Source organism: Zeus faber (assembly GCF_960531495.2).
Source record: "Zeus faber genome assembly, chromosome: 4".
Taxonomy (NCBI): domain Eukaryota; kingdom Metazoa; phylum Chordata; class Actinopteri; order Zeiformes; family Zeidae; genus Zeus; species Zeus faber.
In genome coordinates, this window is record NC_137191.1 from 5468199 (window position 1) to 5492719 (window position 24521).

Genomic DNA, 24521 nt, shown 5'->3' on the forward strand with positions numbered 1-24521 from the left:
AGACAAGTAGTTAAACAAAAGCGCAGATCTGAGTCCCGCTCCATTCCGAACTAATCGTCACGCAGAACCGGCACAGAGATTGTTTATCAGCTGGGAAGCTTCGGGGGTTGCCAGGTATGAACTGAAAAGCCTCACGGCAGAACATTACCGTTGACGGAACTCAGCCGACTGCACTGGCAACCCGGCAGCGCCAAGGGCTTTGAGTCTTCTGCCCTCACCACGGGAAGCCGTACGTGGCTATACAGCGAGCTAAACACTCTTCCGATAAGCACCCAGAGACGTGTTCTCACTTTGGTATCTTTAATGAAAGTGGTGTACAACTGTGGAACAATACAGACATATGCAGATAAACGATCATTCTCTATGCGGATGTAGCTAACCTATTAATAGAGCTCCAACATGGTATACATGTGAACTCACAGATTGTGCCTTCTCAAGGGCAGCGACCGAGGCTGCTGAAAGAGGTGACCATGCTGGGATGGTCATCTGGGATGGTGCTCTGATGTCATACTATTATCACAGTGCTCTGATGTAACACAGACTGGGGCTTGTGGGGGCGGAACAAGAGGATTGAAGTTATATTGTTTTTCTACCCTGTGTGATACTCGATGGCTTCAAGTTCAGTCTTCGCCCCCCCTTTTTTTTTTTTGTGTTTTGTTTTTTTGGCTGCGCTGCCTCTGTGACGCACGGGTCCTGAGCCGAATTGTGATAGGTGGTGTTTGATCGGAGGTAAACCGCCTGTGTGGTGTCGTTTAGCGTTGAGCGGCCATAGTGCTAATCCACAGTTTGCTCCTATTTATACTTTTATATTGAGTCACGCATGTAAACACTGCGACTGGAGACCTCCCTCTCCGTGGACTTCCCATTGAAAAACATTCCACACAGGCTGTAATCCACTCCAGATTTGGTGTCCATGTGGGTGCAGTTTTCACAGCAGATCACAGCCACTATCTGTGTTTCCTTGAATCATCTTTAAACGTATTATCTTGTCTGTGTCCGACCCCCAAAGAGACAGCCGTGTGTATTTATTTTTCATTTGTGTCCAGATCCAATTTGAACTCCTTTCTTATTACATTGACGGTTTAAGCGTTTGGGCTGGCTTCGTACAATTCTATTCAATTTTATTTTATTTTTTTTTGTTTAAAGGAGAAATGTGTAAGATCCTCGACTATTTTACACAGTGAGTTCACCTTTCTCAGTTTGTCTTCCATGATGCCGTGTTCCATATGCAGGTTGGAAATGATCATTCAAAGTGATAATGATAAATAAGGACTGTGTTCTACATTTATCCTGACCTGTCTCAGCAAAATCTAAATCTGATTGGACACGAGGGTTAGCTTCATACGCCTGCATGGAGGGAAAAGTCATCAATGGATCGCAATTCCAGGTTGTTTATTAACCGTGTGCACAGCTAGAGGAGCAACACTATAGAATCCCACCCAAACTTTTAAATGTATGGATTTTTTTGTTTTTGTTTTTTTTGTAATTTATGCGTGCCAATTAATAGGTCCCGTGGTGGCTGACATCACGTTTTAAAGGGCCATCTGTAGCCTTTTATGTGTAGGGTCTAGTAAAGAGTAAGGCCAAAGAATTCTGGGGCCCTTGACAGGTGTGAAATGCACACACATTAAAAACATCAGGAAGTCATTAATCCCGATTGCTTGTGGCTCCCCAGGGCCACCTGGAAACATTAACACCTTTCCGCTCACTTGCAGAGCACAGCATGGCCGGCTCCATTGTCCCCGCTCCGCGTTCTGAAATACTGTGGAGCGCTGCTCGTCCAGCACCGCACCGGACGACCGCCGTCCAGGGAAACCAGGATGTTCTGGTGGAAGTGAACATAGATGAAACCGGTTCCCAAGTCAAAGTGTTGAAACAAACAAACAAACAAATAAATGTCTCACGTGACGTACTGATCTGTAAACCGAATGGGGAAAGCCCTGTCCACAGAGGGAGGGAGACGGAGTGACGCAGTGAGGTGCCGACACAGCTTTTTTTTTTTTTTTAATCAAACAACAAAAATGCTCACTGGCCAAACGTGAACATAAAATATAAATTCAAGTGCGCAGTGTCCGTTCCGCGATCTGGTCCACAGGTTCTTGGCTCCAGCACCACGCTGTCCTCACTGCAACACAAACACATAAAAAAAACCCTCCCCGATGACTCGGACCAGTGGGCGCCAGCGGGCTGGTCAGGCCGATCGGGGCCGAGCCGGAACAGCTGCGCCGGCGCGGGAGTGAGCCCGCTCTGTAGCCCGTAGACCCCGGCTTAACCACGCCTCCTCATCAGCCTCAGGACCATCGGGCTGCACCTTCCACCGAGGCCTCATGAGGCACCTCGTCCTGTGTGCTCGTGTCCTGTGTGCAATCTGTTATTCAGGTCGATGTTTCTGCTCAACGGAGCGCTCTACTCTACAGACAGAGAGGAACTCTTTTATACGGCTGCATGTCATTAGTGCTGTCGTTCTGCGGGTTTGTTTATGTGAACACATGCGTGTGTTGCTGCGGTGAAAATGTTATAACATTCCGGGTAGATTTGCATAGTGTGGCCACCGGTGCTGTCACAATCATGGTTTGTTTTTTGTTGACGATGAATTTTCGCATAAATAATTGCAATTAAATTATTGAATTGCCCTTTTTATTTTTTTTTTTATTTTATTCCACTATCATAGCGTAATCTTATGAGTGTAATAATACATATGTACTTACTGCAGAAGAGTTAATTATTGAAATATAAAAATTCAGGTAGACAGTTTGCCTCAGTCTGGTGAATGCAAACTCACTTTCGTCCACATTCTATTTATTGAGACATTTCTTACATCGGCTCAAAATTCTCTTCACATTTAGTTGGAAACAAATGATCGTGGAATCTTAAAGGGGACCTCTTATAAGAGGTGTGTGCACACTTTGATGAAAATGCTCATAACTTGAGAAATTCATGTTAGATGTGCCTAAAACTGTGTGACAAACAACACTTTACCAGCACAAACTAGTTCATAGTAGTATACAAACTGTAAAATAAGACAACCCATTTGGATTTTTGTGAGCTGCCTGTTTCAGAAAACATGATTCAGCACGGCGTTCAGATTTGCAGCCCCTTCCCACGTCAACTGGTTCTTCATTTGAATTAGAACCGCCACCCGTCCGAGTAACTCCACCCACGGCTGGAGAAATAAGAAGCACCGCTGGGAACCGCTCTGTTGGCTTCACAGACCAGCACAAATCTTAAAAAAAAAAAAAAAAAAAAAAAAGCCGCATTAATACCAACTGTCCATGAAGAAACTGCAGATGAGGGAAATGCAAGTATTTAAAAAGTAATTTTGCTGTGTTTCTTTCCAAAAACTGCCCCAAAACAAAAAGAACAACAAAGTTTGCGGCAGATGGACTGTAGGCTGCCGCTCGCGATCCGCTGTGATCTAATGAGTGAAGATTCAGCAACTGGATTGCTTTTTCCTCGCCTCATATTTGTTCCGAGGCAGATTTTGGCAGACTGATAAGGTGAAAACAGGAACGTTTAGGTACTAAATACCACGGAACCCGGAAGTCATGCTCAAACCCTATTGGCCGATGGAAGTCGGGGGACCTCAGGAGGATGGCGCCAGTGGCTGCAGCACAGAAATTATGATTCAGACACATGGAGTATTGTGTGACCTCATCAAAACATTAAAAAGCATCAAATTGATTGATATTCAAAGTTTCCTGGCAGTTGTTGGGTGGGGGTTCTACACTGATGCTCAGTGTAGAAGATTCCCTTCATCATTTGCATACAGCCTTTGGATTTGATAGATAATAATTTTATAAATAAATATCCAGTCATTTGGGGGAAGGTTTCTCAAACTTTCCGCTAATAGAGCGATATCGCAGCAGAGGCGACTCTTATCTTCTCTTATGTCTGCGGGGATGAACAACAGGATTCCGGGCTGCGTGGCCTGGTCGACTCCAGGAGCAAACGTGGTGTCATGTGACATTAATCCTCCATGGAGCTGGCCTACATACAGCCTTCTGTGGCGTGTTTGAAGTGAAAAGATTTCTTATTTTCCCAACGAGGTGTGTGTGTGTGTGTGTGTGTGTGTGCGTGTGTGCGTGTGTGCGTGTGTGCGTGTGTGCGTGTGTGCGTGTGTGCGTGTGCGCGCGTGTGCGTGCGTGCTCCAAGCCTCCCGGAAGACAAAGCAGTCGTTCGTGGGCAATTGATGCTACAAAGGCCCTGCAGGCCACACAAGTCAGTTTCTGTGTGCGTGCATTTAAATGTTATGTAAAATATGCGAGTAAATGTACACTTATGTGGCTACACGTGTGTGTGTGTGTGTGTGTGTACGCGCGCAGCAGACCAGACGGCCTGGTTCTATGTGCTCCATCACCCGGAGGCCTTTCTGCAGGCTCAGGCAGGTACATTTAGCTCTATTTTAGAGAGCTGTAAATCATATACTGGCAAAGATATTTTCACATGTGAACGTCTATGTGCACTTGTATGTGTGCGAGAAACCCTGTTTTTAAACCAAACAGAGATGATGAAGTGTCCACGTGCTTCTGCTGAGTCTAACTAGTGTACGTACAACAGAGCTTTTTTTTTACTTTTTATTTCATTTATTTTTTTAACTCCGTTCGTGGGGGACTTCAGGCTCGAAGGCCGTTTATGTTCTTTGTGCATCGGGAACATGAAGAGGTGAGATCGGCTGGGGGGATGGAGCGCCTGTAACCATTTAAAGAAAGAAGGAAAACAAACTTGTTTTTTTCAGTTGGACTCTTCAAAGAATACTTTTGCAGTTTCCCCAAAATCTTTTTTTTTTTTTTTCATTTTAACTTTTCAATCCCCCCCCCCCCCGCTGCCCACTGGGAGCCTCTGTGTTTCCACGGAGGATGCATCTGAGTGGAAAGTCGTCCCTCAGCCACATCTGGTGTCGTGTCACTTATCGCAGGCCTCCGTCACAGGACAGGGGGTAGAGGAAGGCTGCGTTTCCCTTTCCCGCAGCGAAGGAAGCGGTTCGGAAGGGCACACAAGTCGTTTTTTATTCTTCCAGGGTGACCAGGGAGCCGCTGCAGGACAGATAAGCACGTCCACGGTTCCACTGAGGCCTCTATGCTGGGATGTTGTGAACCTACAACCGGAGTGTCATGAGATCACGGTGAAGTCACGCCCTTTGTGGCGACATGAGGGGGCCGCCGGGATGATGTCATCGCTGAGGACGCTCTGATGCCGCTCTGTTCCGGAAAAGTCTGTTGCGTGGCCTTTGGAAAGCGATGGATGAGTGGAAAGGATGACAAACGGGCCTGGAGCCTTGTTCAAACTGATATTATCGCAAAAGAGTCATGCTCACAAATGCAAAAGAAAATATGATTATGTCCCACTAAGAGTGCAACTAATGCACATTCAGGAAACAATTGTATTACTGTAAAATGTTCTAAATATGAAAAAACATAATTGGTGAATGTAATGGCACAACATGACACAACTCATCACAACCAAACTCTACTTTAGTATCAATAGGCTAGGGCGCCATCCCGAGGCGAGGCACGGAGAGGGAGCGATGGGGGCGCTCCAAAACGGTGTGCTTATATTCTAGACGTAGGTCTATTTTATTTTAAGTCTCTGTATGGAACGGAAGCGTGCGTAATGGGGACACGAGTCTGCGCGTTGCGCCCCGCTCCTCCGTGTCCCGCCCTCGCACTGTTTTCAGTTGTTTTATTTGGAGGCACGGGGCACGGCGGTCAGGGAGCACGGAGAGGCGTGCTCGCGTCCGTGTCCGGCGGCAGACGATTCACACACGTATAAATTTGTAATTCCCCATTGAAATGTTTTCCCCGTGCGTTTTGTAATCTTCCATCTGTTTTAACCCTGTTATTGTACGGAACCCTGACGGACCAAAAAGAAAAAAACGACTGCTTGACTTGAAGAATCTCAGTCGACTGACGGGTTCCGACCGATGGCTTTAAACTCGTGGACTTTCAGGGAGCCGCTCTAGTTGTTGCACCAATCTTGCACGACAGATTGGTGTAAATGTCGAGACAGAAGGATTTCACACCCCACTGTGGCGGGACATCACAACTATGTCTTAAGTTCACAGCCCCAGTGAGTGTGGTTAATGCCACGCGCACACTACACGACCTTCAAAGTGGTCAGACCGCTGTACCGTTGACACGACACCACTTTCCGTCTTGTGGTGGTGAATCTTGCAGCCGTGGTGGTTTCACACTACAAGACCGATCGGAGGAATCCCCGACAGACAACGTTTTGTCGCGAAAACACGCGAGAAGTGATAATTTATTTTTTATTCAATTCTTGATCACTGTAAAAAAAAAAACGGAATAAATAAGACATATATTACAAACCTAGAGAAGAAAAGTAAAATAGGTTTGTTGTGTGTTTCTGGCTGCTGCTCCGTGCACTCCCATTGAGTGGGGGACCCAGCCCCGTGTCTTCTCTCGTTGGCTGTATCTCGTTGCGTCGGGGAGCAGTCAGGTCGCATCGTGAGCGGTTCACACCACAGCCTCGTCGCTCGCGGGAGCCCGCTGTGATTTTGCTCCGATCCGAGGCTTTGCATGGCCATCTCCCGATGTCTGCGAGCGGAAAATCTGGCTAAAACCACGTCGTCTGAACTCGGCATCGGCTGCCCAAAGACTACGTGACTCAGCGGCGTTCACACGACATGTTGCGCGGCTCGTTCGCTGTTGTTTTCGTCACCCAGCTCCAGAGCTGTTTTCAAACGACCTGGTCTTGTGTCCCTGAACTCCTGACGCTGTTTCAAACGACACAAGCTTTGTCCTGTAATACGTTTCACGATAGCCACTCGACAATAGAATGTTATTTTTGACAGTCAGCTCTCCACCGAGGACTCTATTCTGTCCCGTTCCATAGAAAAGGCTCTGGCTGAACTCACAGCATGAAGACAGTTTGGCCCTATTCACAATGTTTTGGTTTCTTCTAAGACCTGCACACAGTGAGTTTGAGCGTTTAACAGCTCTACTGCAGTGAATAAACGTGTACTGCACTGAACTCGCTCAGTGGCAAAGTGATTCCTTGTTTTTTTTGGTTTGTTTTTTTCCACTACTCACACAGGTACACCGCTGAGGTGCTTTGACCGGTCAAATAAAGGATGGGAATCTGTTGTCCATCTCTACAGGTGCAGCATCCCTACTAGGGGGTGGAGACGGTTCTCAGTCTGAAACTCCTTTTGCAGGGGAGTAGAACAGGTAGAAATTCGAGAATATTTTAATTTTCTGGAGGGATCCGTGACAGTGAAGATCACAGTATTAATGAATGAAATGAGTCGGCATGGAGTGAGTCACGGGAGTCACAGATGCAGAGCCACAGCTCTCTAAACGCCGAAATCTGGTGATCTGTGGAAAGACACAAACCTCACACATCGCCAGGGATGACCCGTTACTGCATCTTTCTGTTTTTCTTCTCTACAAACGCAGTGTATGTAAATACCGCGGTACGGTGAGCCGCTAGAGGGAATCACGCTGTTTGTTACTGGAATCACTCTTGTGGCCTTTAGGGTACAGGCATGACTACCATGTGCCAAATCCCCTTAACGGTGGCTTCCTGTCTGGCTCCTAAAGATCAGGGAGGATCCTTTAAGCCATGGCAGTCCGGGTATGTCGAGGTGCCGTTTTATCCACCAAACAAGGTCTTTTTCGGGATAATCGCTCTAATTGGATTATCAACCTCTCAGCTTTTTTGCACGGGCATTCGGGGGGTGCATACGGTTACTGTAGTAGTCTCCCGTGGTCACTTGGAAACACAATGGCAAACTTCAGCAGTAACTTTTCAAAGTGAAATATGGACCCTGTGTTTATCTTTGTTCTTCCTTATTGCTGCTCTCTGTAACCATTTATTTATGGACGGGACACGTTGCCTCACCTCTGTCCGTCCGGAGCTTTGCACAGGGGCCAAGGACACGGGACCCGCAGGGAACAGGAGAGCCCGCCGCTTATAAGACGATTGTGAAGCACCATTTAGATTTATGTCTTTATATTGTCTCAACTACAATGTCGGCTTCAGCCTGCTGCTGCCATGCGTGTCTGGAGACGGGAACTATATTGTCATCCTGGCATTTTTTTTCCCCCGGTAATGCATCGTTGTGTTGTGTTGTGGTGCATGCACCGTACCACACAGAGAAAATAAAAAACAGCAGCGTTGAATTGATGAGGTCAGTTGGAGGATATGTGTTTGGATATATGTAGGATTTATTCAATTAATTAAATCTCGATGGGAATGAAGACCCTAGTACAGTGCAAGTGGAAGGCTGTGACATCAACAATTAGCTCATACGGCCGCGATGCACTCATGGATATAAAAATTTCCCTAAACGAACAACTTTGGGACTTTTTATCCGTGGGAGCAGAGTGGCCGGCGGAAATCCTACGCGGGAACACTCGCAACAACAACTACAACAACAAAAATGGAGTCGCTGTTCCACGAGCCGGCCCACGGAGGAAGCACCGAGGTAAACGAGGCGGCATTCGGGTCAGAATGAGGACGCAACCTTACCGTCCACCTCTGCCAAGCATCCTTCTTGCTAACGTCCAGTCCCTGGAGAACAAGATGGATGAACTTCGAGCGAGGATTCAATTCCAGCGTGACACGAGGAACTGTTGCGTCCTCTGCCTGACGGAAACATGGCTGACCCCACTGGTGCCGGATGAAGCCATACGTCCAGCCGAGGCCTTCTCCGTGTTCCGCGGCGACAGAACGGGAGAGTCGGGGAAATCCAAAGGTGGAGGCGTCTGCCTAATGGTAAACAACCGCTGGTGTAACGCCAACAACACCAAATTCCTCTCCCACTCCTGCTCGCCGAACCTGGAACAGCTGACCATACTATGCCGTCCATTTTATCTCCCCCGGGAATTCAGCACGGTCATCATTACAGCCGTTTATATCCCACCGCAAGCGGACACCGACGCAGCTCTGTCGGTTCTGTACGATGTGTTGTGCGGATTTCAGAACAGACATCCCGACGCGGCTGTGGTGGTGACTGGGGACTTTAACAGGGCCAACCTTAAAAAAGTTCTGCCGAATTTCCACCAACACATCACGTGTGCCACCAGGGGAGACAGAACTCTGGACCATTGTTACACTCCTTACAAGAACGGATACAAGCCCGTCTCGCTCCCTGCTTTCGGGAAATCAGATCACGCCGCGATCTCGCTGCTTCCTGTTTACAGGCCTCTGATCGCGCGGGATCTGGTGATGACGAGGGAAGTGAAGCGGTGGACGGACCACTCAGAGGCTGCGCTTCAGGACGCTCTGACTGACGTAGACTGGGACATGTTCCAAGCAAGTTCAAGTGACGTCAGCGAGTTTACGGAGGTTGTAGTGAGTTTTGTGGCTACGCTCGCGGATGAAATCGTTCCCACGGTGAAAGTTCGGATATTTCCAAACCAGAAACCATGGGTTGATAAATCCATCCGCTGCGCTCTGAATGCGCGCACGGCCGCTTACAACGACGGACTTGTATCTGGTAACATGGACAACTACAAAGCGGCGTCGTACAATCTGCGGAGGGCGGTGAGAGACGCCAAACGGACGTACAGAGACACCGTGGAGCTGCAGATGGAGCGGGGGGACACAAGACGCTTGTGGGAGGGGCTGCGAACAATAACTAACTACAAGAGCAGCTCCTCCCCAGCCACGAGTGTGGACGCCTCCCTGGCCAACCAACTGAACTCCTTTAATGCGCGGTTCGAGTCTGGCAGCAGCACCGCTAGCTCGCCGGCTAATTGGAGCTACACCGCTGGGGACGAGCGCGCACTCTCAGTGTCCGTGCACGAGGTCAGGAGGGCTTTGATGCGGGTGAACACCAGGAAAGCTGCGGGTCCAGATGGCATATCTGGACGAGTACTGAAGACCTGTGCTAACCAGCTAGCTCCGGTGTTCACCACAATATTCAACATCTCCCTGGCTGAATCAGTGGTCCCATCCTGTTTCAAGAGGTCCACCGTCGTTCCTGTCCCGAAGATCGCCTCTCCAACCTGCCTGAATGACTACCGTCCGGTGGCCCTCACCTCGGTGGTCATGAAGTGTTTCGAGAGGCTGATTAAGGATTACATCTGCGCCTCCCTCCCCCGCACCTTGGACCCGTTGCAGTTCGCGTACCGGCAGAACAGATCCACGGATGACGCGGTCTCCCAGGTACTGCACACCACGCTCACGCACCTGGATGGCCAGAAGGGGGCCTATGTGAGATTGCTGTTCATTGATTATAGTTCAGCTTTCAACACCATAGTTCCCACCAGACTGGCTGTCAAGTTGTTGGAGCTAGTATTGAATGCTCCGCTGTGCACCTGGATCCTGGACTTCCTCACAGGCCGCCCCCAGGTGGTCAAGGTGGGGAAGTACATGTCAAGCTCCCTCACCCTGAATACAGGATCCCCCCAGGGCTGCGTCCCCAGCCCCCTACTGTACTCCCTGTACACACATGACTGTGTGGCCAGGTCCAGCTCCAACACCATCATCAAGTTTGCTGACGACACCGTGGTCGTGGGCCTGATCACCGACTGCGATGAGAAGGCCTACCGCGAGGAGGTGGCTGACCTGTCACTCTGGTGCCAGGACAACAGCCTCCACCTGAACGTCAGCAAAACCAAGGAGCTGATTGTGGACTTTAGGCGTGGATCACAATCGAGGACGCACGCGCCCTTGTGGATTAATGGGACTTCTGTCGATAGGGTGAGCAGCTTCAGATATCTGGGAGTCCACATCACAGAGGATTTAACATGGACTGTTCACACAGACACTCTGGTGAGAAAGGCGAGGCAGCGTCTCTACCACCTCAGGCAGCTGAGGAAATTCCGGGTCTCGGTGAGGATCCTCAAGTCCTTCTACTCTGGAGCAGTGGAGAGCATCCTGACAGGCAACATCACTGCCTGGTTTGGGAACTGTACTGCCCAGGACAGGCGGGCCCTGCAGAACTACCCTCCCCCCCTTGCAGGAGTTATACACCAGGAGGTGTAGTAGCAGAGCCCGTAGGATCATGAAGGATCCTCATCACCCCAACAACGGACTGTTTCAGCTGCTGCGGTCAGGCAAGCGCCTCCGCAGTCACGCAGCGAGAACAGAGAGACTGAGACGGAGTTTCTTCCCTCAAGCCATCAGAACTGTCAACGCTGACCTCACCAGGGGTCCTAACTGAGCCATGCACTAGGCTCCACTACCTACTGTACTGTATGTAGCATACTGTACCGCATACTGTATCACTGTTCAGGGTTGTTCGTGATGCCGTATTGCTGCGCCGTACTGTTGTATACTGTGCTGTATTATCCCAAACACTACCTCACACTATTCACATTCACATGCCACTTTAATTCACATGCCACTTTAAATGCACATATCTGTATATACATAGGCATATTCCTTCAACCTATTCCATTTTATTTCAATTTATTTTTATTGTATTTTATTCTATATATTTTTATCTTATTCTATAAGTATTCCACTTACTGTATTACGTTTTAGGAGTCAGTTAGTCGGTCTATTAGAAAGGAGTTTGCTACTTTTTATTTTATTTTATTTTTATACTTTTTCCTAGGACTTATTGTGTGCTATCACCGGGTGCGTTGCATTACATTTCACTGCATATATGTATGGAAGTATGTATATGTATGTGACAAATAAAAATCTTGAATCTTGAATCTTGAATCTTGACACACACACACACACACACACACACACACACACACACACACACACACACACACACACACACATCTCTGTATAAAAGCAGAGTCAACAGCAGTCAGATTAAGGGGCTTTTAGTGTGGACTGCAGAACAGGCGCAATCACACCACCCCCAAAAAGTTCTGCAACCAGACAAAACAGCTTGACTTTTTGGCCTTGAGTGCCTTACGCCGGCGTCTGCTTTTTAGCCGGACGGGCAGAGCAACACGGTTCCTGTTCCCGGCATACCCTTTTTGAACCATGGAGACGTTACTGACATTTTTATTTCTGCAAACTGTCGGGAAGTGGAGTGACTCACGCTTTTTGACTGCTGCTTTTTACGCAGATAACGGAGCACAGACAGTATTATCTGCCATCTGTTCTGGGGACGATGCCTTTTGTCATGTCATGCAAAGCACAGAAACACAGCTGTCTGTTTTTCCTTTGGTGATTCTATTTGGTCTGCTGCAGCGGCACTCTTTTCTCTTTCTCCACTAGTTTATATTGAGACCTTGACTCAGTTGGAATAGTTATCTACTACCCCATGTTCTTTTTTTTATTTTTATTTTTTTATTTATTTTTTTTAATTTCCTGTTCGTCTCACCGCTCACTGCCTGTCTCCGTCTCTCTCTATCAATTGGTTTCCATGTATTTTGACTAAGACAATATTTTGACTATTGTGTAATGTAAACACCGTATTTGTAATATCCGATCCAAAACATTCGCATCGCATGTCGCAATCGACAGACCCAGATTATTTGATCATGTTTTAGCCTCACTGTGTGTACAGACCTTCAACGTCTCGCTGCTGGCATGGTGTTTTAAATTGTGCACATGCACCAAAGATCAGAGATTCACGCCACATGCATTTCACCTGCAAACAGCCGATTCACCAGTTGAACCAGAGTGTGTTTACATTGCCAAAGGTAGCAGGCAGCCACACTTTTGCAGTGATGTGTTTTGGGGGACTCTGGGATGTACTGTGTGTCACTACTGGTGTCACCAGCTCCCAGTCTGCTGTGTTGGTCAGACAGTCACACAATGATGGTTTCATACTGACGCCTCTCTGAAACCAGGGGGACGCGATTCGATGAATGCCATATTGATGGGCTGTTGTGTAACTTGGATGAAGCGAATGAGAGAACAAGTGGAAAAACATCGCGTACGCAGTTTCATGTCATTCTCTGGAACCCTGAGGTGGCTTTAGTCTTGGTGGCAGGCTGCAGCCAGTTCCACAGAGCCAGACTCCCCTTGCATGAGAAGCGGCAGATTGCCACAGTAATTGGGTTTTGGTTCGGGTTTTCGGCTGTGGGGGTTATGTAATTGGGCCGAGGGGGTGCCATGCTGAGTCTCTGGAGTGGCAGATCAGCCTAAATAGTGTAGGCCATCGCGGCCGACAGCAGAATAGGTTATGTAAGTGTGCTGGACTGCTGGTCACCCCGCCACCCCTTCTGTCTCTCAACATCTCATCCCAGGCGAGTGAAGAGAACGCTGGGCACGCCGCGTAGCCGATCAGATCATGTGAACCGCCTCTCCTTGTGGCTGTTCCACCGGTGCTGGAACAATTCGGTGTTGCCGCTGTTTGGTTTGAAGATAAAGCCTTGTAGCCCTCAGATGCAATCGAGTTTAACCCAGTGGGAAAGAAACTGGCACTAATAGCAGGCCCACCAGGTCTGATTCTGACTGCAGCCTGCTCCAATTGAAAATGCTGGCCTATTTATTCAGACTATTTAAAGGTTTCGCTAAGTGGTGTATTTTTTTCTAGTTTAAAGACGCAGACAGATACGTTGCTGAGTGTAAAACTCAGCAGAGTTAGTTAATTGTTTTCCATGGTCTAGCGATAAAGGACTAGAAAAAAGCCTGTCCGATATATTGGGCACTATTTGACTTTTATGACCACATCGGGATTGGCAGTTATGCAGCCGATGTGTCCCGATTTTTGATAATAATGAACTTTTGAAGTATACCAAACAAAAAATCATTGATTAATTTTTTTGTACTTGTTTTTTCCCCCCTACTTTTAAGTTACTCATCAAAATAAGAGCACAAGTCCGACTGGGCATTATAAATCCATCCCTGTTTGTTTACACTCGCGTTAAGACACGGACACCGCGCTCCAGGAAGCGATGCTGCGTTCATGATAAGCGATGCTGCGTTCATGGTAAACTTGGAAAGGGAGTTTAGTTTCGGAAGTGACGATGCGTTCACCGGAACTCTGGGGGAGAAAAAAATTTAAATGAATTTTATATCTGTTAAAAAATTTTTTTATCTATCTAAAAGTTTTTGTTTTTATTTATTTGTTTGCTTATAAGTTAAATGTCCTCAAATATAGAAACTTTCCTAAAATATAAATATTTTCAAATAGATTTTGTTTAAAACATCGCACTTTTTGACAAAATATCAGTCAAAAAATCAGTAATCGGTGGGCTAGGACTCTACAAAAACGGGAAAGGCATCGGAACCAAAAAAATGGCATCTACAAAAAACAAACTCTGCGATAGACTTTAATATTGAATAGCAATATTTGGTGAATTAAAATTATTGCAGAATTGCAATACTTCTAATTGACAGCAGAGAATTGTGATTATATCCCTGACGAAATCCTGATGATTCTCATTTTTATGTTTTTTTTGTTTAAGTTGTCCATGCACGGTGTGCCACTGTGGTGTGTCAACACACCTGCTATCAGATCACCTGTACGAATTATTCCACATTACAGGAAAAAAATCTAAACAACAGTGATAACACAGATTAGGAATGTTTTTCCGGAATATCTCGACATGGCCAAATTCCCAGCCAGGCAATTATCAACGTAGTGGAATGTAGGAACAGCGCCCTTAGCAATAACACATCCTGGACGATATCGATAGCCCTTGTGTTCTGCTGTTTACACAGTTGGCGTTTGTGCAAATGACGCAGATGGGTGTCGGGTGCAGGTTCGGGCTCCTGAGGCTGCGCCGCCCGCGCAGCCCTTCGGTCCGGCACTGAGTTCATAATCGAGGCTTCGGTCCAGTACAGAGGCCCTCCACCCAGCTCCGCCTCCCGTAGCAGAGAAATGCTGAGCGCTAAGAGGGAGAACTCCCACGTCGGAGGTCTCTGTATGCACATGTGAGAGTTTAGGAATACTAAATGGACACAGGCATCGGCGTACACGTGCATAGGCGTACACATATACACACACACACACACACACACACACGCACGCCCCTATCCACAGATGATGATGATGATGATGATGAGGGTTCCTATCGTAGGTGTAATGGGATATGCTTGACCAAAGAAAATGAAAACAAGCGTTCCACTTCCCCGCAGGGTCTCCCGTTCTGGAAATGTTGTACGAAAATGGAAAGAACAGTATTTGACATTTCCCCCGTAATGAGGTTGATTCATCAGAGAGGCCTTCATCACCTAACAGGATTTATTTTGAATGGTTTTGTGTCCACTGAGGTCACCCTTCCCATGTAAATAACAAAACCACATAAGAAAAAAAACCACGTGCCTTTAACGTGTCTTTACCATGGAAAGGCAAAGACACCAAAAAAAAAAAAGTCTAACCCCAACTGTGCAGCAGTTACCTTTTTTAGAACATTAAAAAAAACATGGTCATTGCTGTATGATGTTTTTCCTGAACATTTGTGTTCTGTTGTTTGTCCTGAAATACCCATTGTGCTAAATCTTGATTAAGAAAATAAATAAACAAATAAATAAAAAGGAGAAAATAACGTAATTAGTACATGTTTTGTAAAAACATACCCATCTCTACTACAGTGCTTCAATGCCTTCATTTGGAGTGGGTGAGTCCCTCAAAGTACTGTATGTGTCATTGTTACAAGGGGCTTCTGAGGGGGTAATGAACGTGTTTCCTTCATTGTCTTTTCATACTTGAACACTTTTTTTTGTTTTGTTTTGTTTTTTAACCTGGCATCCCAAACGCTGCAACGCAAGAAATCAGTTGAGCGCGTCCCAAGCCAAATGTTTGTGTCTGCATCTAATTTTCCGGTGTTATTGTTTTCAAAGCCTTAGCCTCAGACGCCGCACGCGGCCCGCTGTTTTATTGGCTGGCGGTCGCTGTTCCGCGGCGCGGGCTACTGAGGACCTGCATCCGGAAAGTAATAATGTGTTTGTGTCTGTTTTTGTTCCAGCCTTCTAGACGGCGCTAACTGTTAACCGGGAACCAGGCTTGGATCCCCTGGGAGGTAAGAGTAGGCTGTCGTCGTCCAGCCCCCGTAGCAGATCCCGCACTCTCAACCTTTAAACCACCTGTTGATTGTATCACCGCCGCGGCCCCCGATCCGGATATTCTCTTGCGCCGCAACGCGAGGGATGACGGGGAGTCTCAGCCGGAGAAGCACCTCGACTCGGAGTGGAAAATGGAACGTCTCTCTTCCAAACGCCTGCGCTGTGGTCCGCCCATTCCGTAGAAACTAAATTGAGAGTTGTGGTGACGGCTTCTTTGGAAAGCCCTGGACAAATGACTCAGGCTTCGGTCAGCGGCAGATACTGGCGAGACACTTCACGGTGCTGGAAACCATTCTGTAGAGGAAAGAGTGACAGGCTGGTGTTGTGACCGCGCTCTCTCTCTCTCTCTCTCTCTCTCTCTCTCTCCCTCTCCCTTACTCTCTCTCTCTCTCTCTGTCTCTCTCGTTTTTTCTGTCGGGAGGACTGACCGAGGACTTTGTGATATGATGACTTTAACATCAGCCCCTGCACTAACCGCTTGGCTACAGCTTGACATGACTTTGGCCAGACGGAGGTCACATAAACGCTGCTGGTGTTTGTCTTTATCACAGATGAGGGGACGAGGGACGTCATTAGGGATCGGGCGTTAACCAACATTAAATGATTCTCTTGCACTTATTTCCTGTGATTGGATTAACAGACTGCTAATCATTGTGTTGTGCAATAGGGGTTTTCCAACTGAAATAGCTGCATTTGTGTACTTCTTTTTGTGAATAAACCTCTTGAATCCTTGAATAGACGGACGCCGCTTAATTGTCTGAGAGGTTTTTAAAACATTTTTATGTCAGGGTTCATTTTGTTCTGTTGATGCAGAAAGGGGCGCCAGGAACGTGTTGTGTGTCAGGAACATGGAAACATTTCTACCTTGGCGACGGTAACTGTATTGCTGTGTACCATGGAGGCGCAGGGGCAGTAGAGCGGGCCGTCTAGTGATCCGTGGGTTGCCGGTTCGTTCCCCGGCCTCCTCCTGCGAGCCTCCTCAGGTGTTCTTCGAGCAGGGGACCTGACCCCTCATGTCCCCTGGTGGCCGCATCCACCTGTGTACAAATACTTGTAAGTCGCTTTGGACCAAAAGCTTCTGCTAAAAGATGTAAAAAGACGCACAAGTTCCGGCACTGACGGCGGCCATGGCTGCTTACACTGAACCCTTCATAACAAAATGGAATCTGCATTTCCTCTGCTCCCTCTAGTTCACGCTCCAGTAGCGCTGCAGATCATGACATTTTAGTTGACAATTATTATCACCAACAAATAACAAACTTCGATAATTGTATTGCAATTATCATTTTTTTTTTTTTTTCATTTCATGCCACTATCGTAGTCAAAGTTTATAACATAAAAGTATTAATACATCAAAGAAGAGACGTGTATCAGCATTGATGACGAGAACAAAAAGAAAAAGGCAATTCTTCATCAGTTCAGTTGATTGTCCTCAACTGAACTGATGAAGAATTATTTTTCAACATAATTTTAAATTTTTTTAATTTATTTTTGATTTGATTAGATTTTTTTCAACATTGGTTTTACCTTCCACTTCGTAATTTGGATGGAAACGTATGATTGTGGAATCTAACGATTTTTTTATCATTGCGATCAGGCGGTAGTGTACTTTCCGTCTTGTACTGCACACATGTTATACAGAGTTGTTGTTCCGTGAAGAACATCCACCAAACGTCCTCTCTGGCGTGGTGAGCGCGGTCTAAATAACATTGAAAGCGTTCCCATCTCTCACCTCGACAACTTTACAAATGCTTGACATGGACTCGCCGCCGCGGCGGGTGTTATCTGGTCGTAGCACTTATTGCAGCACCTGCTTGCCTCGCCGCCGCGCCTCCAGCGCATTAGGATTTTACGGCGCTGTGTGATCTCACGGACCTTGGCGGCCACGCCACATTTGCACATTTTTATTTTACGACTTGTTTGAAACCCACGCGGTGTCTGCTCAGAAAACAACTATTTTCCTGAGTTCCTGAGGTTAATCACATCTGTTGCAGTGGTAGTGCCTCTGGTAGTGCCTGTCGGCCCGCAACACGTCGCCGGTGTGAGCTGGGAATGGTTTCCTAATTGTTGCAAGTCCTCTCCGTTCACATTTTGTGGTGTTCCTTTTTTTTTCCCGTTTTCTCACGTCGACGTCGACGTGGCGCTGCAGTGCATTAATGAATGTCTCTTTTTTTTGTCTCTCTCGTTCGCCTGCTCGCCCACTCGCTTTCATATCTTTGTCAGATACTTTTAGACCATCTCTCTTGTTATCTCAGGACCCGTTTGGCAGCTTGCCCGGGGTCGAGAGGTCTGGGGGCCCACTGTGCCGGGTGGGAAGGGGAAACCCCCCCCCCCCAAAAAAAAACGAAACATTCCGGCCCCGGCTGCTGACGTGTATCACTGTGTGTCACATGCTGCTGCTGTGGTGCTGCACATATGCTCGGCTCCAGTCGACCTTCTCGTGTCGGAGCGCCGCGTTCCTGTGTGGTACGAGTGGAGAGCCGGCCGAGGTAACAACGTTTGCACACCAAAATTAGCGGGTAAACGTCACGAACACGCCCGAAAGCAGGCGTGTCATGGTTCCAGTGTGATTGCATACTAAACAGTAGAGGAGGCAGCAACTTAAACGAACGAGATAAAACTGTAAAATTTGGAAGAAAGTATTTTGAGTCGTTCAAAAAAAATCAGATCGTTCATGAACGACCCAACACGACAGTGCACGGCGGGGAGCGGGGACCGGCGGACTCGCAACATTTCACGGTCCCATTTTTCCAGGGACCCCTGGAACCTTGTGTTAGGGCGTATTCTGAATGCTTTCAGTGTGTGTGTGTGTGTGTGTGTGTGTGTGTGTGTGTGTGTGTGTGTGTGTGTGTGTGTGTGTGTGTGTGTGTGTGTGTGTGTGTGTGTGTGTGTGTGTGTACGCGTCATTTCTTTTACTCGAGAACCTCAAGTCGACTCCTTGCTGACTCAACATTTTCCTAATCGCCCCCCGTCAACAAATTGAGTAATTCTGACTCTTATCATCCATCATGCCTCTCACACGGGATTATCACCGGAGTTAACTGCTCTGGTGTTTTGGACATGTGTACGTATTAGAGTCAAAATAACAGCTAAGCCATCTGGCTAAGCTGCTAATGCCCCATTTATAAATTACGCCACAATAGAAAGTGGATTAACCGCTGATGCCTTAATCCAGTTAATGAGTTTCGTAGTATTTCGTCGCATTTCTATATCCTGCCTGGCTGGATTTTTCGAGAAATATCCTGGCAGTGTGAGTAATGGCATCTTAGCGCTTGGCTTGAACTTGGAGGGAGTGACGTGACACTCCCTCCTTTCTGTCTTGTTCCTCTGCTCTGGTTTAAAAGTCTCCAATACAGAGATGCGGGGGGGGATAAGGATCTAGACCAGTGGTTCTCAGCCGGTCTGGCCTCGGGATCCACATTTTGTCACAGCCACTAACTCACGACCCAAACGTGATTTTAAGATTTGAAACGCCGTAATTTATTTCACAAAATGAATTCCTGTGGTGATCCACAACGACTTCTCTTGGGTTTTGATGTGGTATGCTTGTTTGTTGCGAGTGAGAAACATGACAATTTTCTTTGATTTAATTTGACCTTTAATTTGGGCTTTGTGATGGTGTTGGATGTTTCTGACGTGAGGTCATGGCTGCCACGCACCACAGTGGGGAAACTGTGGAGCGGGCCATCCAGTCATCAGAGGGTTCCCGGTGAGATCCCGCGGCTCCTCCCAGGCAGCGTGTCGAAGTGTCCTCGAGCAAGACACCGAACCCCCTCCCTGCTCTCGGATGAGCTGGTAGGCGCCTTGCGTGGTTGCCGCCGCCATCGAGGTATAAGTGGGTGAATGTGGGGCGTGCGCCGCAAAGCACTTTGATTGGTCGCATGGTCAGAAAGGCGGTATTTCAGATGCAGTCCATTTACCGGTTCAACCCCCTGATCTCGTCGACACCAGAGGAAGGCGGTTCAAGGCTTGAGCCTCAGTTACATGACATTACCTACTGTAGTGGCCTGTTCATCTCATGCCATATCAGCAGGAAACTTTGGATGTTCTGACGTAGTGGAGTGCATCAGAGCATTTAAGAGTAGTTCATACTGAACTCCAAAATGTCATCATAGTTGTTAATAGCTGCATTCCATTCCACCATACATACTACATCTGTTGTGGGTGTGTGTTTTCTCTGGCGATGTCCTTGAAATCAAGATGGATTTATTTTTATTAATTTGTTTTTGCCAAGTCCAAGTGAAATTAAAATCAATTTTTGTTATAAAATATGAATATACATTTGTACTATAATATGGTCTGGGGAATGAATGGCGGCTTGATCCTAGATCCCATTTTCAAATTCTTCACCAAAAAAAGCTTGTATGCCTTTCTGAAATACAGTGTTAAAAGTAGTCACAGTGACTTGCACTTAATCTTGATTCGACTAATTTACGTTGAGTGTGACGAGATTACCTATTTCACTTCGACAGATTACATGTTTAAAAAACAGCAATACAATCCAGAAATGGTTGGGTGGCTGGTTAATGCTGATGGTAGGGATCCCGACACTGGTCCCTTGTTCCGCCTGCCTCGTCCTCCCAGGGAGCCCTTGTCTTCCATTCCTGCGAGGCAGCCTGATGTGACTAATGTGAGGGCAGGAGGGGGAACAGTTTGCTTCTTTCTTTCTTGCTTTATAGGTATTTTTCTTAAAGCTACATGGGAAGAGATCGTTGTGGCGTCGTGTCCATTCCAAAGTATTTGACTTGGCCAAAATAAGACCATTAACATGAGCCGTTTGCTGACTCAGAGTGCCAATGCACTGGATGGATGTGGAACTATACGACCGTCTGGAAGGAAGGCATTTGAATATTAAGTGTTGTGAATCACTTCACCACGGCAGGAGACGCATCAAACTCTTGCTGAACATTTGTTTGGTTTATTAATGTCTTCTCACGGTGTAGAGGGACGGCAAAAGGCAGCCGGCAGCGGTGAGGTTCATAGGTTTTTACGGACACCACCAACATTTCCAGGCCACCTGTGAACACAACAATAAGAATGTACTTGGTTGTATAACAGGAAAAATCACAACGCTTGTGACAAAACGTGACCAATCAGGACAGAATCTGTGAATATACATATAGATAAGATGCAGACTTTTCTGAAAATGTATTTGAACTTTAATCCCTCCCAGTGGTGTTTACCCCTGGCTTAGAGCCCCCCAGCACTACAACCGTACTACCACAGTGCTACCACTGTGTTAGTGTTGTAATACTAGTACTTTAGTACTCACTGTGCCACAGACCAGCTCCTCTGCAGCAGCTGGCCTCTTTCTCTGTGAAACCTTACTTAATCACCTCCATGACCCAGATGTTCTGAGGAAGCAGGGGTCAGTCTGGGGGATCCAACCAGCAAGTCGGTGGCCGCCAAGCAGCTTTAAAAACGTCACTTTTTTCTTTTTTAATCTTTGGTTTGCCCCGATCCCCTAAACGAGCGCCGCGCACTGAAATTCCCCAGAGCACTCAGCAGCGCCACTGTCACTCGTACATGCCATCGCAGCTGCTCTTATCTCCCTGTTGGCCCACGATGTGCCTGGTTCGCTGTCTACCCGCATACCCCTGTCTGCCCGCATACGCCTGTCTGTCCCTACGTGCACACCCCCAAAAAATCGGAACACTGTCCCGCTACCGATGGACTGTGCAATGATGCAACGCAATACGTAGATGGTACGGGAGATTATTTCGGGAGATTATTCTTGTGTACGGATCAAAACATTGGGTCAGATTAACCTGCGTGACGGCGCTGCGCTGTGCAGGATCGGGAACTTTTAAAGAGCAGTGATGTCACCATGGCAACGAAATGCAACAGGACAGAAGCAAGGTGCGGTCTTAAGCTTCCTGGAGACTTCACTGCGAACCGTAGCCTGCGATGGAAAAATTTTTATTCTTTAAAATGCTCACTGGCCTCGGCTATGCACTGGACTCAAAAAGGTGAAAGCCATACGTTGACGCCAGAAGAGCCAAAAGCAGAGAGAACTCTGGGAAACGCTTTGACTCGAGCGAAGCAGCTAAGGCCGACTTTGTTTTAGGACGATGAGCTAAACTAACACTGCCTCAGCAGCTTATTGGGCACCATCGCCACCGTCCTACCGCTTAAAATATTTTGGTTTGCAATGTAAAGCAGGCATCCATTTGAACGTTTGTATCGTAGCTGCTTGGGACGTAGTTTTGATTCCGAGGACGCGGGTTTCGCAGCTGATTAAAGAGGAGGATGAGGAAGCTGCAGCCGCTGTATCTCCAACAGAGGTGAATCTGGAAGACGTCATGTTCATGCTCTCTCTGCCTTTCGATCCTGCGTTAGCGCGCACACACACACACACACACACACACACACTTGCAAATTTGTTATCAATATCAATTAGCATGGGTGCTTTCCTGATATACAACAGCTGTTTCCCTGGTGACTTATCTGATTGGATGGCAGCCAGAAGGCGTGGGTGTGTTTGTTTTGGATCTGATATATTAATGTTTACTCCGTCGGTGCTCGTCCTGACGCCTCGCTGTTTGCCTGCAGTTGGGTTGTGGCGACACAGAGAGGTCTAGTCCTGTCGACGTGGTCGGAGGGGAGCAGCGGCCCTTTATTTCACGCTTTAGGAACACAACTTGTTTGCACAGTCTGTCCGCTTTCCAGCCACTTGTGGTGGAGTCTCTGTTCGTCTCTGCTCCGACCAGGCCCCTTTGCAGTCACCCAGCACCCACGCAACAAAAGGCCCGCTGGCCGAATGTGGTCAAACCTTGAGTGGCCTCACATGGACACACACACACACACACACACACACACACACACACACACACCATACCAAAGACACTGCAGTTTTACACAGAGAATCATTGTGCACAGAACATGCACTCAGGAACATCCATGTGCAGCCACTAACATGTGTGCACATTGACCTTCACTCATCGTGTGCACATAGATTCACACACGCACATACATACCTACACAGACACACACACACACGGACTTGTGTGGCCTGCAGGGCCTTTGTAGCATCAAATGCCCACAAATGACTGCTTTGTCTTCCGGGGGCTGGAAAGTCGGCTTGGAACACACACACACACACACACACACACACACACACACACACACACACACACACACACACACTCTTTGGCAGTGTCAGGCCAGTCCACGGCTCCGCTTGGCTCAATAGGCTGATTCATTGTAGCTTCCCCATGACAGGCGAGCAGAAAATGGACTCGTTGCGGCAGCGGGGAAGGAGGAGAAGAAGCGAGTGGTTGATGAGAAGAGACGGCAAACAAAGTCTGACAGTTGGAACGTTTGCCCCTGAACTGACACGGCCGTTTGCAACCCGACAGGATTGTCGAGAATGCCTCCATCCGGGGCAGAGTGGGCCAAATACTACTTTATCCATTTTGAGTGTTTGGCCCTCGGGTGGACTGTGTGAAGAAAATATACATTTCATCAGTTAAGAGTTAAATCCCAAGATTCCTCTTAACAAACCCCTTAAAAAATGTAATTACCTAAATTGTAATGATATCAACATGCCCTCATTTTTGGTTTGCTTTCTGGGCAAATACAGTCTAGTTGAAACGATCCAAACTCCTTTTCTCCCAATTACCTCATTTAAAATGAATTTGATTTTATCCTCGCGGTGGGGGGGCGGCGGGGCGGGTTTTGATTTTAATCTAATTCAATCATAATGGAACCTGGCAAACGTCAGTGGAAATCTGCAGCGTGCAGTTCAGCCGGACGGGTGATGGGACTGAGCTCTGTTTGTCTGCCCTACCCTCCCCTGCCATCAGACCAGAAACCCAGCGTTCATCCTCTCAACACGGGGCTGCCAAGGCCACCCCCCCCCCCCCCCCCCCCACCCGGCGGATGAACTTGAGTTTTATTCGGGGTCTTAACTGGCTCTGCTAGACCTTGCAGCCTAAGTCTTTTTTATTTATTTTATGTTCCCCGTCACACGTATATCATGTCGCTGCTTGCCCTAACCCTCCTCTGATTAGATTCTCTAACAGATGGGGAACCGTAAAGGTCTTGTCTGACCATCTAAAGTGCTCATCCCACAGCTCTCGGGTTGGGCGTCACAGATAACAACCTCAGGATGCCAATGGAGACCCAATTGGAATTTGATCAATTTTGATGAAGCCATTAAAGGCGGTCGGGTGATCCGGTTTAGCGTCTGTCAGCGAAGTGCAGAGCAGAGTTGAGCACAAGGGGGGAGAAGACAGTGAGCGCCGGAACGGGAGAAATGTCCCTCTCTTTGAGGGCGGAGCGAGGCTCTGCAGACCTAGAATCTGTCGACTAAACCACAAAATTGTTGTCCCTCTTTGCATTTCATCCAAAATGAGCCCCTCCAGCCCCAGCCCCAGGCATGCTCTCATTAGCTGAAACACCGTGTTTACCCCCTTCACATGATGTTACAAGCTGAGTTAAACAGACACCCTCCCACTCCTCCCTGCCCTGAGGTGGTCATGTGTGCACCCACCCCCACCCACAATCCACCAACATCCCAAACGGGGCAAGGGGCGAGATGTAGCCCCGGGACATGAGAGGATGGCTCTAATTGGTGTCAAAATGAATGAATCAGGATGACAAGTCGCCTGGAGCTGGGGTTTTTT

The 24521-nt window shown here is 47.5% G+C and overlaps 1 protein-coding gene across 2 annotated transcripts in view; it reads left to right on the plus strand.

Moving 5' to 3' along the window:
* Positions 1–24521, plus strand: part of add3a (adducin 3 (gamma) a) — a 107767-nt gene that overhangs the window by 8201 nt on the left and 75045 nt on the right. The window contains exon 2 of one of the 2 annotated variants that reach the window (XM_079999056.1): positions 15798–15851. The exons of the other annotated variant lie outside the window; for it this stretch is intronic. The gene's annotated coding sequence lies outside the window, so the exon portion shown is untranslated. The remainder of the gene's footprint in view (positions 1–15797; positions 15852–24521) is intronic. 2 annotated transcript variants of the gene reach the window in all.